General features: G+C 32.9%; 1 pseudogene; it reads left to right on the top strand.

Moving 5' to 3' along the window:
* Positions 1-84: 84 nt before the first annotated feature.
* LOC121116858 (sodium/potassium-transporting ATPase subunit alpha-like) lies at positions 85-13,060 on the top strand (annotated as a pseudogene).
* Positions 13,061-14,297: the final 1,237 nt, after the last annotated feature.

Below are 14,297 nucleotides of genomic sequence, written 5' to 3'. Positions count from 1 at the left end.
TTGTGTCTAAGGGGGAACGAATCAGTAGTAATAAAAACAATAAAAATCATAAAGTATTTACACACTTCTGCATAAAAAGGTAAATCAGGGACTTGCTTTCTCTCTGATGTCATTTTTGTTTAATGACGTCATAATGTGAGCGAGTTAAAAAAAAACTCTTATTTTTCTTCTTCATCCAATTTTGTTTCGTTTTCTTCCTTGACTTGAAAGCTTCTCTTCATCATCATGGCACCGAAAGGTAATTGCATTCCGCTATATTTCTATTTTTATATATGTTATTATAATGTTGTAATTGAGCTATGAATCTACTACATATTAGATTTGGAGCAATGAATTCCCGTTGTGTTTATGTTTCTGGTCAATTTCAATGTGAGATATTTAAAGGGGGCAGAAAATATAATAAATAAAACATTCTTAAAATTCTTCTTTTTTTCTGACTTTGTTTGTATTAGGAATATTATAAATAAACCTTAGGGTGAAATCTTAATTGATATATATATTTGAAAAAATGAAAAAAGGGGGAGGGGAGGACTAAGTGACCCAACATTTGTGGATTGATGGATTTTTCTACATATTATGTAGGTCAAAAATACATTAATTTTTGAAGAGGGAGGAAAAGGTCATTTAGGGGTCACCTTTTTCCTTTCTTTAGAAGAAGAAAAGGTATGGAAAAAGTCATTGCATAAGACGTACTCAATAAAGTACTTTCATTTACTTTATTATATAAAAAGTACTTCAGGGTACACTAAGTACACATTATATGTAGAGGAAAATGCTTTTCTTTCTGGCTTTGTAAATCATAAGTTCTACAGAATTATTATTACTTATTTCTATGTTTTCATTTTAGCATAATAACTTCTTCCAACTTTTGGGAACACGAGATAGTCAAAGAGGGTACGACTTTCTTTTCCCTTTTTTTCCCCTTTCCCTCCCTCTTTTGCTTCCAATCTATGCTGTACTTGCTTTCTCTAAATCCTATAGAATCTTGCCAAGATAATAATCAAAAAGGGGAAAAATATATAAGAAATAAGGAAAAAGTTATAATCTTCCTCTGCCATACCCAGTCATACACAGTTACCATGACTCTTTTAAATCAGCCATTGAATGGAGCATTTCAGCTTGCAAATACCATACCATAAATATGTATTGTTCAAGGTCATACACAAATCATTTGAACATATCATGTAGTTGTGGCCTATCAACACAAAAGCAAGCTAGAACTTTTTTTTTTTTTTCTCCAGAAAATGTAGTCGGAATTAGTTTTAGACGAATAATTATCGTCAGCTTCTATCAACTTTAAGTTGCAAAAATATATTGCAGCGACAATTAATGAATTATAAATTTGCCTATTTCGACAGCCATAATATTAAAGTCAAATTAATCTTCAACATAAATCAAATGAAGGTTTAAACTACCCTACGTTAGTTAACATTCTTCTCATGGGGAATCTCAACTATTTCCAGAAGTTTGAATGCACAGTCTATAATTGACCGCAATATGACTAAAAGTGAATATTGTACTATATATTTATATGAAGGAAAAAGATATATGAGATATGTATCCTTTTTGGATTTTTGTGTTAACCCACAGTTTTTAACCTTATATTAGCTCTAACTTATTAAATTACTTTTAACTATGTAATATACTTTAATATTTAACAACCACTAACATGTACTAGTAGTGTCTATACACTGATAGGTTATATTTAACAAAGTGTACAAATAACTAATATTACTAACATCACACTAACAAAACTTTTTTTTTTCCTATCCCATTTTGTTTAATTAGGAAAGGAGAAGTTAGAGGAACTGAAGAAGGAATTGGAGGTTGATATCCACAAACTTAGTGTAGAAGAAGTATATCGCCGGTTCGGAACGAATCCTAATACCGGGCTAACAAGTGCTCAGGCCAAAGCTAATCAAGAAAGAGATGGTCCAAATGCTCTTACCCCTCCCCCAACAACTCCAGAATGGGTTAAATTCTTACAGGCACTGTTTGGAGGCTTTGCTATGCTTCTTTGGCTCGGAGCTATTCTTTGTTTTATTGCTTATTCCATTCAAGCAACAACTAAAGAAGAACCTTCCGATGATAACTTATATTTAGGCATTGTCCTTACTGCTGTAGTAGTAATAACTGGTATATTCTCCTATTATCAAGAATCAAAGTCTTCCAAAATCATGGAATCATTTAAAAACATGGTACCCCAATATGCTCTCTGTTGGAGAGATGGTGAAAAAGTTACAATCACAGCAGCTGAACTTACTGTAGGAGATATTATTGAAGTTAAATTTGGGGATAGAATACCTGCTGATATTCGAGTTGTTGAATCAAGAGGCTTTAAAGTAGATAACTCATCATTGACTGGTGAGTCAGAGCCTCAATCACGATCTCCCGAATTTACACATGAAAACCCTTTGGAAACCAAAAATTTAGCCTTCTTTTCAACAAATGCAGTAGAGGGAACAGCTAAGGGCGTTGTTGTCAATATTGGCGATTGGACAGTTATGGGACGAATTGCTGGTCTAGCTTCTGGATTAGACACTGGAGATACTCCAATTGCAAAGGAAATTGCCCATTTTATTCATATTATTACTGGAGTTGCTGTTTTCCTTGGCGTGACCTTTTTCCTTATTGCTTTTATCTTAGGCTACCATTGGCTTGATGCTGTCATTTTCTTAATTGGTATCATTGTAGCTAACGTTCCTGAAGGTTTATTGGCAACTGTCACTGTCTGTTTGACACTTACTGCCAAGAGAATGGCATCTAAGAACTGTTTGGTAAAGAATTTGGAAGCTGTCGAAACTCTTGGATCCACATCAACAATTTGCTCTGACAAAACGGGCACTTTAACTCAAAACAGAATGACAGTTGCTCACATGTGGTTTGATAATCAAATCGTTGAGGCTGATACGTCTGAAGATCAATCTGGAGTATCTATGAATAAAAATGCTCCTGGGTGGAAAGCTCTATGTAGAATTGCTGCTCTTTGCAACAGAGCTGAGTTTAAACCTGGTCAAGACAATGTACCTATTCTTAAAAGGGAAGTCAATGGTGATGCATCTGAAGCTGCCCTACTTAAATGTTGTGAGTTGTCTATGGGACAAGTCATGGAATATCGTCGACGAAATAAAAAAGTTTGTGAACTACCTTTCAATTCCACCAACAAATATCAAGTTTCTATACATGAAACAGATGACAAAAATGATAACAGATATCTTCTTGTCATGAAGGGTGCACCAGAGAGAATCATGGATCGATGTGGATCCATTTTAGTCAATGGCGAAGAAAAAGAATTGAATGATGATTGGAGAGATGCTTTTAACAGCGCTTATCTTGAACTTGGTGGACTAGGAGAACGAGTCCTTGGATTTTGCGACTTTATTTTACCTGCAGATAAATACCCTGAAGGATACCCTTTTGATGCTGATGATGTGAACTTTCCCATTGAAGGATTAAGATTTGTTGGTATTATGTCTATGATTGATCCTCCTCGAGCCGCCGTACCCGATGCTGTTGCTAAATGCCGTTCTGCTGGTATTAAGGTTATTATGGTGACTGGTGATCATCCAATCACTGCAAAAGCTATTGCTAAATCTGTTGGTATTATCTCTGAAGGAAATGAAACAGTCGAAGATATTGCAAATCGTTTGAATATTCCTACAAGTGAAGTAAATCCCAGAGATGCTCACGCAGCAGTTGTTCATGGTGGAGAATTGAAAGATATTGCAAAAGACCATTTAGATGAAATCTTGTTGTATCATACAGAAATCGTGTTTGCTAGAACTTCTCCACAGCAGAAATTGATTATTGTTGAAGGTTGTCAGAGAATGGGTGCTATTGTTGCTGTAACTGGTGATGGTGTCAATGATTCTCCTGCATTGAAAAAAGCTGATATTGGTGTTGCTATGGGTATTGCTGGATCTGATGTATCAAAGCAAGCTGCTGACATGATTCTCCTTGATGATAACTTTGCATCCATTGTAACTGGTGTTGAAGAGGGACGATTGATTTTTGATAACCTAAAAAAATCTATTGCATATACTTTGACTTCAAATATTCCTGAAATTTCTCCATTCTTGCTGTTTATTCTTGCTGACATTCCACTACCTTTGGGTACTGTAACTATTCTTTGTATTGATTTGGGTACTGACATGATTCCTGCCATTTCCATGGCATATGAAGAAGCTGAATCAGATATCATGAAACGTATGCCTAGAAATCCATTCTCAGACAAATTAGTAAACGAGAGATTAATTTCAATGGCCTATGGTATGATTGGCATGATTCAAGCTGCAGCTGGTTTCTTTGTGTACTTGGTTATCTTAGCAGAAAATGGATTTTGGCCATCAAAATTACTGGGAATTAGACGAGCATGGGACTCACCTGCAATCAATGACTTAGAAGATTCTTATGGTCAAGAATGGACATATAGAGACAGAAAGATTCTTGAATATACTTGTCATACTGCATTTTTTGTTTCCATTGTAGTTGTCCAATGGGCAGATTTAGTCATTTGCAAAACAAGAAAGAATTCTGTTTTCCAACAAGGAATGAACAACTGGGTTATGAACTTTGGACTTATTTTTGAAACAATATTAGCTGCATTTTTGTCATATACACCTGGAATGGACAAAGGGTTAAAGATGTACCCATTGAAGATTAATTGGTGGTTCCCAGCCATTCCCTTTTCTATTCTTATTTTTGTCTTTGATGAAATAAGAAAATGGTTTCTTCGCAACAATCCTGGAGGATGGGTCGAACAAGAGACCTATTATTAAGCATTTATTACAACAGATTATAATTTTACTTTTTCTTACAAAAAGAAAAGGATTTAGTCCACGAGATAGTGATGATGAAAATACTAAAGAAAATGTAGTATTATTTAATAGAGAGTCGATGACGATTTCATGTTGTCTGTTTAATAAATATTTATTATATGGCAAATTAATCAGTAATTATTTATTGCTTAGTTATGTATTCCGTAAATCCATTCACACTAATAAGTAAGGGATATTGAACACGACACAATGTCTTAATTACATAATAAAATAATGATTTCAGGCAAATTCCCTTTTTTGCAACAGAAAGTACTAATATTGCATGATATTTAATCCTAAATTCTAAATATGAGAAATTAACAAATGAAATGACAGTCCCAGGAAGAAATTTAAATTAATTATTGTATATTATTTGGAAAGAGTAAATAAGCAAAGATGCTGTATAAAAATTTCAAGAACAAATGCTTGGAACATGTAACATTTGTACGTTACTTTGCTGCTTTCTAAGAAAAACAAATAGAATATAAATTTGTCAATCACTGTGACAAGGAACAGATGTTTATGTAGATAGAAGGGAAGGAAATTTAGTTTTTAAATCTTTTTTTTTTCTTTTTTCATCAAATTTGATGAGATATTTCATAGAAAGTTTGTAATAGCTTTTTAAATCTTTAATATTTTGAAATATTCATTGTATCTGCTTTTTAAATACACAGAGATTTGATCTACAGGTATGATATGATGTCTAAATATATAAGGTTGACAATTGATATTTATATATTTTCTTAATTGTAGTCGACTCCTAGATTATTATATAACAAGCCATTAGATAAATTTGCAAACGAGTACAAGGAGTGATGGGACTTTTGAATGTGTAGAAAACTAACTTCAAAAGGGTTTGGTACTTTTGTTGGTTTTTGAAGTTATGTTAGTTCTTTATTTGATTGTTATGGTGGAACCTTGACCCTATGAGTTATTAGCATTCAATAAACTGAATAATAATATTCTTGCACTAATGCTACAGGGGTCCCCGCTTAATCCGGTTTTTGGGGACCAGGATAATCCGCGTTATATCAAATCCATGTTGTATGGGGATTTTTTTGTACTAAAACCAATAAAATGCGTGAAATTATATTTTAAAGTCCACTTTTTCCTATTTGTCCTCTTTTCTTTAGTATGGTTAAGACAATAAAAACATTTTATTCATAATAAATTATTTAAAATAATCTGTGTCAGACAAAATACTTGCAAAATTTAATCTTAAAGGGGTATTGAGTTTATTTTTAATCCCGTGATTTTAATACTGCAAAATTTAAATACACAGAACTTAATCAATATTTATTCAGAAACCTTTTGTGTAATAGTAATAACTAAAAGTTTTATGTTTAGTTATCAAATCAAATATTTCCGCCTATGGAAAATTATACACTTGCATTATTTGAATAAATAGACATTGGATGAGTAAATTCATCCATAACTACAAAAAGTCTTGTTCACCTCAATGTAGAGCTTTTTATAATTTATTATCATAGTATTAAAAAAAGCGCAATTTTGTGGGAATATGCCACACTATAATGAAAGTCAGAATAATTCCAAACACCCCGTAATACAAAATGTGAGGAGCTCCTATATTTTTAATGTAGATGACACTTTATCAATAGTAAGGAAGTCTAAGGATAGTTGTAACACTTCTTGTTTCGGGCACAATTACTTGGGCCTACTTTGACTAGCTAAAATTCAACACAACATACTAACATCATATGTCTTATATTGTTTGTATTTATTAAGCGGTACTTCTACGTAATTTTCACTCACATTATTTTTAGTATTTACTGTTAAAGCATTCCTTTGATTCTATAGAAAGAGTCTCTTACATTTTTTCATGTATCAACAAACATCATGCATCTGACCAATAAGTTCTTTTGAACTAGATTAATCATTCCTGATCTATAACTCCCATTCCTTCATTTTTCCTCACTATTTTCTTTTTGTTTTCTTCGGATCTATAGCTGAGATATACTCCAAGTTAGCTTCGAACCTAGTAGGTTGCCTAAAAAGTTCGTAGGCTGACGCATAGATGTCGCCATTAGAATTAAATTATATTTTATTTAGTTAATATCAACCTTCAAGCATTACTTGTATAAGTTTTTGAGCTGACGGACAGTTGGTTCGTGAGATAAAGCATTGTAAGTGAAGCAACTTTTTTTATTAAAAAAAATATTTTTGTTTATTAATGAAGCATTGCTTTTTGGTCAAAAATAAAATAATACTGAAAAAGCCAAAGCTTGGCTTGAAAAAAATTATTCGGACTAAGCAATCATTGAACATGAGCCTCGTTAACATCGGACACTAAGGACTATCCGAAAGAGGCAGTAGCTCCATCACTATACTCTAGAGTCCAATTCACAATCTACCGAGTAGACGGCACACAATGAGGCAAATCCAAAGCGTGAAAAGATGCAAGAGTTTGCTTTTCATGGTTATAGGATAAGTATTCTGAGATACGGATGGGAAAACATTCATTGATAACCCTGGAAAGGGCCAAAATATCAACCAGGATTATTACATAGCATTGTTGGCACGTTTGAATGATAAAACTACGAAAAAACGACCCAATTCGAAAAAAAGGGAAAACAAGGGCATCAGAAAATTGAATGACTGCTATAATCAGAATATCCCCTCAAATGTTACTATATTGGATAAATAAATCACATGTTTCCAAACAAATATATTTTTCTGTGTCAGCTTACCAACTTTCCAGCTGACCTGTTATCATATAAAAACATAAAAGGTGGCAACTATGTAATAAGGTAGAGTCTTTAAGATGCAAAATTACCTGAGGAAAAAAATACCAAATATATCAGATAGTAGGTTTTCCCCGATTTGCGTTTTATAAAATTATAAAGTAGTGTTTTCGATATTCACGAAAAGTGGTAATTGCATCTCTTTCCAGTCACCTTACGATAAGTATCACTCCCAAATTCTTCTTTCACTATACAAAAGTCATATTCCACATATATTCAAAATAAGATTGCTATAAAGTTTCACAAAATATTACAATATCAAATTTGAAGGCAAAAATACTTTATCGAATTATTGGCCAGTAATCCACTAAAAAAGGGTATGGAGGATAGGAAACTACATTATTATGACATTTTCTTTTCATAAAATGATTTTTAGTGACATTTGTATCGGCTCTACGGAACACTCCACGTCAAAATGTTTAAAAAATATAACCAATTATTTCAAACTATGCACAACCCGTTAGATTCTAAAGTTGAATTTTTTACCAAAGTATAGATGAATGTGTAACGTTTACAAAAATGTACTTTCCTAATTTTCGATCCTATTCTGCCACATACTTCTAATTGGCCTCCAGTGGTCGTTTTGGCGTGAAAAAACACCAATATATATAATATTTTGTTTCAGGGATATTATTTTAATCAAAAAGAAGTCAATAATATAATTCATTTTTGAATTAGCAGAGAGAAAAAATATTTTTTGTCTTATAAAATAGATAAAACAATTAATCAAAAATAATTGTTTAAAGAGAACATACATATGTAGCATGTGAACAAAATCCAAGCTAAAATGTTTTTTCCGCAAATTTGAGTTTGTATTCTATGACGAATTATTGTCCATTTCTATAAAAAATCATTATAATTAATTTTTCTGAGGTGCCACAAAAAAATATCGTCACATTGAAAGAATTTTAAATGAACAGATTTTATTTAAAATTAAGTCAAATTGAACACAATGGCTATAATTGAAATTTTGCGCCAAAGGTATAATTGAGACAAACCTTAAATTGGGCATTTCTTCTTTTCTTAATAATTGTCATGATAGTTTTCACCGATGAAAAGAGATCATTCTAAACGTTATATGTATTCCATATTATAAAACTGTTTTATATTTGGAATTTATTACATTAAAAAAATATTCCAATCCATCTTTGTGTGAGAACATCTTTATGGTACAAAAATTTTATATACAGAAAGACTTAACTGAACATTTCAAAGTAATTTATAATATCTAATATTTTCTAACCTGGGATAGAAAGCCTTATATTTAACATGTGAAACTATGTATATGTTCTATTCACTCTGATGCAAACTCAAATTGGATGTAACAATAAAGTCAAAATGGCAAAACATGTACATATTGAGTCTGTTTATTCGAATATTAAGATCTGTGCTCAATAATAGAATTGATTTGGAAATATATTTAACATGCTTTTTTTTAATATAATTAGTGAAATGGAATACAACATTACCCCAAAAATAAAACAGTTTTTTAATAAACTACACACCCATCGACAATGGCTCAATATTACACTTTTTAATTATGTAATTTTTTTTAATTTCGTAAAATCTAGGAAAATGCTAAAAGTACTTATATGAGCTGAAGGCATTGCTAAAAATATGGTCTTTGTTTAAAAAGGTAGTCTTAACAGTGCTACTATGGAATCTCAACAAGTCATCATTTTCTATTATCATAGTTAAAATATCATAATTCAGTTTATGAAAGATTCATTTTTTTTATATTTAGTACAAAGTACGTACTTATGAATTTGGATGAAGTTTTTTGGGAAGTTATATTAGAATTGCAGTCATTCGAAATAACTACAAGAAAAAGGATTGTCAGAACAACCACAAAATTTATTTTTTCTCGTTAGGGACTAGACCGATCAGGTCAATGTATATTAATGTGTTTTAGGGTGTTAAAAAATTTTGGGTGTAGAAAATCCCATTACACTAACAAAGGGTTAAGTCATACGAAATATGTACCCTCTTCTTGCAGTTTTTAGTAGCTACAATTTAACTACTAACCCTTTACTGCCACAGTACACCCTGTGACAGTTTTTCATCCATACATATAGATGAATTCTTCTCTATTAGTATAGATATAACTAAAGGACATTTCAATTTGAAATGTTAATAATTAATATTTCATTTAAAAAAAGAGTGTCTAGATAAGTATGTAGTAATATTGATTTGATTGGATTATTTATAGCAAAATCACCGTATCAAGTCATAAAAGATGCAATAAACCTTTTTCTTGGAAGTTTTCTAAAATGTAGAATTTAGTTTTTACGATAATTAATTATTTATAGGAAAATAAACTTTTATAATAATTATAGAAACAAAAATTATAGTATTTAAAAAATGAAATGGGTATTGCTCCTATAAAAATAAAGTGTATTAAAATACTGCCATAATTGGATAGGATAATATATCATTTGTACTATGTATGTATAATTTTTTATTCATTATGTATACAATTTCAGGGGCTAATGATAAAATGGCCAGTCTCAAGCAAGAGCTTGAGCTGGATGTTCATAAAATACCTTTAGAAGAATTGGCAAAACGATACAACATAAACTTTCAAAGTGGATTAACTAGCGCTCAAGCTGCTGAACACAATAGAAAGTATGGTTTGAATGCTCTTACCCCACCTCCCACAACACCTGAATGGGTAAAGTTTTGTCAAAACTTATTCGGAGGTTTTGCTCTTCTTCTTTGGCTTGGAGCTATTCTTTGCTTCATTGCCTACTCTATTCAAGCTAGTGCTTATGAAGAACCTCCAGATGATAACTTGTACTTGGGTATTGTATTGACCGTTGTCGTAGTTGTAACGGGTGTTTTCTCCTACTATCAAGAGTCAAAATCATCAAAGATCATGGAATCATTCAAAAATTTGGTACCCCAGTATGCTCTATGCTTGCGAAATGGTGAGAAATTAAACATCAAGGCTGAAGAGTTAACACTTGGAGACATCATCGAAGTTAAATTTGGTGATAGAGTTCCAGCAGATATGAGACTACTTGAATCTCGGGGTTTCAAAGTAGATAATTCCTCTTTGACTGGAGAATCCGAGCCTCAGTCCAGGTCTACCGAATTCACAAACGACAACCCATTGGAGACAAAAAATTTGGCTTTTTTCTCCACGAATGCAGTTGAAGGTACAGCTAGAGGTGTTGTTGTCAATATCGGCGATAACACTGTTATGGGTAGAATTGCTGGATTGGCTTCTGGATTGGAAAGTGGAGATACTCCTATTGCAAAGGAAATTGCCCATTTCATTCATCTCATCACAGGAGTTGCTGTTTTCCTCGGTGTGACCTTCTTTGTTATTGCTTTTATCTTGGGTTACCATTGGCTTGATGCTGTCATTTTCTTAATTGGTATCATTGTGGCTAATGTACCAGAAGGTCTTTTGGCTACTGTTACTGTCTGTTTGACACTAACTGCCAAGAGAATGGCATCTAAGAACTGTTTGGTAAAGAATTTGGAAGCGGTAGAAACCCTTGGATCTACATCAACAATTTGCTCTGACAAAACTGGTACTTTAACTCAAAACCGAATGACAGTTGCACACATGTGGTTTGATAATCAAATTATGGAAGCTGATACATCAGAAGATCAAACTGGAACCTCAATGAACAAAAATGCCCCAGGTTGGAAATATTTAGAAAGATGTGCTGCATTATGTAATCGAGCAGAATTTAAAGCTGGACAGGAAGGTGTTGCTGTCCTCAAAAGGGAAGTAAATGGTGATGCTTCGGAAGCAGCTTTGTTGAAATGTACTGAGCTTACCATGGGAAATGTAATGCAATATCGAGGAAGGAATAAAAAAATTTGTGAAATTCCCTTTAACTCCACAAATAAATACCAAGTTTCAATTCATGAATCTGAAGATAACAAGGACAGACGCTACATTTTGGTAATGAAGGGTGCCCCAGAGAGAATCTTAGAGAGATGTTCTACAATAGTGATTGACGGGCAGGAACTACCTTTAACTCCAGAATGGAAAGACAAGTTTAATAGTGCATATATGGAACTTGGTGGGCTTGGAGAGCGTGTTCTTGGATTTTGTGATCAACCATTAAGTCTTCAAAAATATCCTGAAGGTTATCCTTTTGATGCGGAAGATGTGAACTTTCCTATTGAAGGACTAAGATTTGTAGGGCTTATGTCAATGATTGATCCTCCAAGAGCCGCTGTACCTGATGCTGTCGCAAAATGTCGTTCTGCTGGTATTAAGGTTATTATGGTTACTGGGGATCATCCAATCACTGCAAAAGCTATTGCTAAATCTGTTGGTATTATCTCTGAAGGAAATGAAACAGTTGAAGATATTGCTGAACGAAAGAATATTTCTGTAGATCAAGTTAATTCAAGAGAAGCTCATGCAGCTGTTGTTCATGGTGGAGAGTTAAAAGATCTTCCAGAAAAGGAGCTAGATGATATATTGATGTACCACACTGAAATTGTATTTGCTAGAACTTCTCCGCAGCAGAAATTGATTATTGTTGAAGGCTGTCAGAGAATGGGTGCTATTGTTGCTGTAACTGGTGATGGTGTCAATGATTCTCCTGCATTGAAAAAAGCTGATATTGGTGTTGCTATGGGTATTGCTGGATCTGATGTATCAAAGCAAGCTGCTGACATGATTCTCCTTGATGACAACTTTGCATCCATTGTAACTGGTGTTGAAGAGGGAAGATTGATTTTTGATAACTTGAAGAAATCAATTGCTTATACCTTAACCTCTAATATTCCTGAGATTTCTCCTTTCTTGCTTTTCATCTTGGCTGATGTACCTTTGCCCTTGGGTACCGTAACCATTCTTTGCATTGATTTGGGTACTGACATGGTTCCTGCAATTTCCATGGCATATGAAGAAGCTGAATCTGATATCATGAAACGTCAACCTCGAAATCCATTTACGGATAAACTTGTGAATGAACGCTTAATCTCTATGACATATGGACAAATTGGTATGATTCAAGCCTCTGCTGGTTTCTTTGTGTACTTTGTAATTATGGCTGAGAATGGATTTTATCCGTCCAAACTCCTTGGTTTAAGAAGAGCCTGGGATTCGCATGGCGTAAATGACTTGCAAGATTCAATGGGTCAGGAATGGACCTATCACGATAGAAAAGTACTTGAGTACACGTGCCACACAGCCTTTTTGGCTCCATTGTCGTTGTACAATGGGCTGATCTCATTATTTGCAAGACAAGACGTAATTCCGTCTTCCAACAAGGAATGAATAATATGTTCATGAATTTCGGTCTTATATTTGAAACAGCGCTCGCTGCCTTCCTTTCCTATACTCCAGGAATGGACAAGGGTCTCAGAATGTACCCATTGAAGTTTCATTGGTGGTTCCCTGCTCTGCCTTTCTCCATCCTTATCTTTGTTTACGATGAATGTCGCAAATACTTGCTCAGAAGATATCCACCAGGTAGTTGGATCGAAAGAGAAACCTACTATTAAAAATTATATAAAAAATGCTCAATTATTGTAAAGCTATGTTCGCTTGCTAAGTAGTCGTGTATCAGTCAGGTAGTTATGTATTCTTCTCTTATTTTCATGTAACTTTTATTGTGCCAAAAGCTCCAAAGCATTCATTAGTTTTTTTTTTGTTTTTTTTAAATATTTAAGATAATTGTTATTACTATTGTCAAAGCTCAAAGTAATTATCTTAATGTTTCCAAAGAGAAAAAAAAATTAGAAATGAATTCCTATATTTAATAGAATAATGTTGGTAGTGAATGTTTTGCAGTTATACTCATGTTTAGATTTAAATGTTGCATGCTATAATTTTAAGTTTTCAAATTTCATTCAAATTTTATCCGAAATACAACCCTTTTAAGTATTAAGTTAAATTTTGTGTATTCATAAATAATTTATGTAGAAAACAACTTTGTATTGAAGGTGATGACACGGAGTTATTCCTCTAATTCGACAATTTAGTTGTTGTATTTATTATACAGCTCTGTAGAATAATCCTTGGGAAGAATTGGTAACTACTATTCAATAATTTTTCCCCCTTTTTTTAAGGAAAAATGGCTAAATATAGTCAAGGTAATGACGTGCCCAGTGAAAATCGAATCATATAATGTCATAAGCCTTCCAATTTTTTTATAATTATTGTTCATATACGAGGGAGGTGTTTTCAAAAAGTTAGGTGACTTTTAAAATTTTGTAGGCAACGTACATTCCATATGCTCGATTTGTTTATGTTAGTACACTCAAAACAAACAAATATTTAATGTTTTAGCTATATAATATGTTTAGTTTGTTTTAGAGAGGCATAACGGTTATAAGTATATTGTTTTTGGTGAATTAGCATCAAATTTTGTAAACAAAAAGGATACTAAGTGCTCCAAAACCCTTGAAATGTTGACAATGGTATACGATGAAACTGTTCTGAATAAATAAAAAATGTTTTCAAGGGGTAAAAACTCTTCCAAGTATAGTCGAGATGATGCCAATGACGAGAAATGAAGTTCGATCAAACGTCAAAGCTCGATGTTTTTTTTTTTTTTTTACTACCGTGGCGTAATGCTTCAGGAATTCTTACTATATGGTTGTAAGGTCAATAAAGAGTATTATCTTAAAGTTATGCACCACTTGCAAAAAGCTATACGAAGAAAACGTACGGAATTGTGGAAAAACTATTTGCTTGTGAGATATTTTTGGCCAAAAACAACACCATAATCAGTTGCAATTA

This window comes from Lepeophtheirus salmonis, chromosome 4 (genome assembly GCF_016086655.4).
Source record: "Lepeophtheirus salmonis chromosome 4, UVic_Lsal_1.4, whole genome shotgun sequence".
Lineage (NCBI taxonomy): Eukaryota > Metazoa > Arthropoda > Copepoda > Siphonostomatoida > Caligidae > Lepeophtheirus > Lepeophtheirus salmonis.
This window is presented reverse-complemented; position numbering and strand designations above follow the sequence as displayed.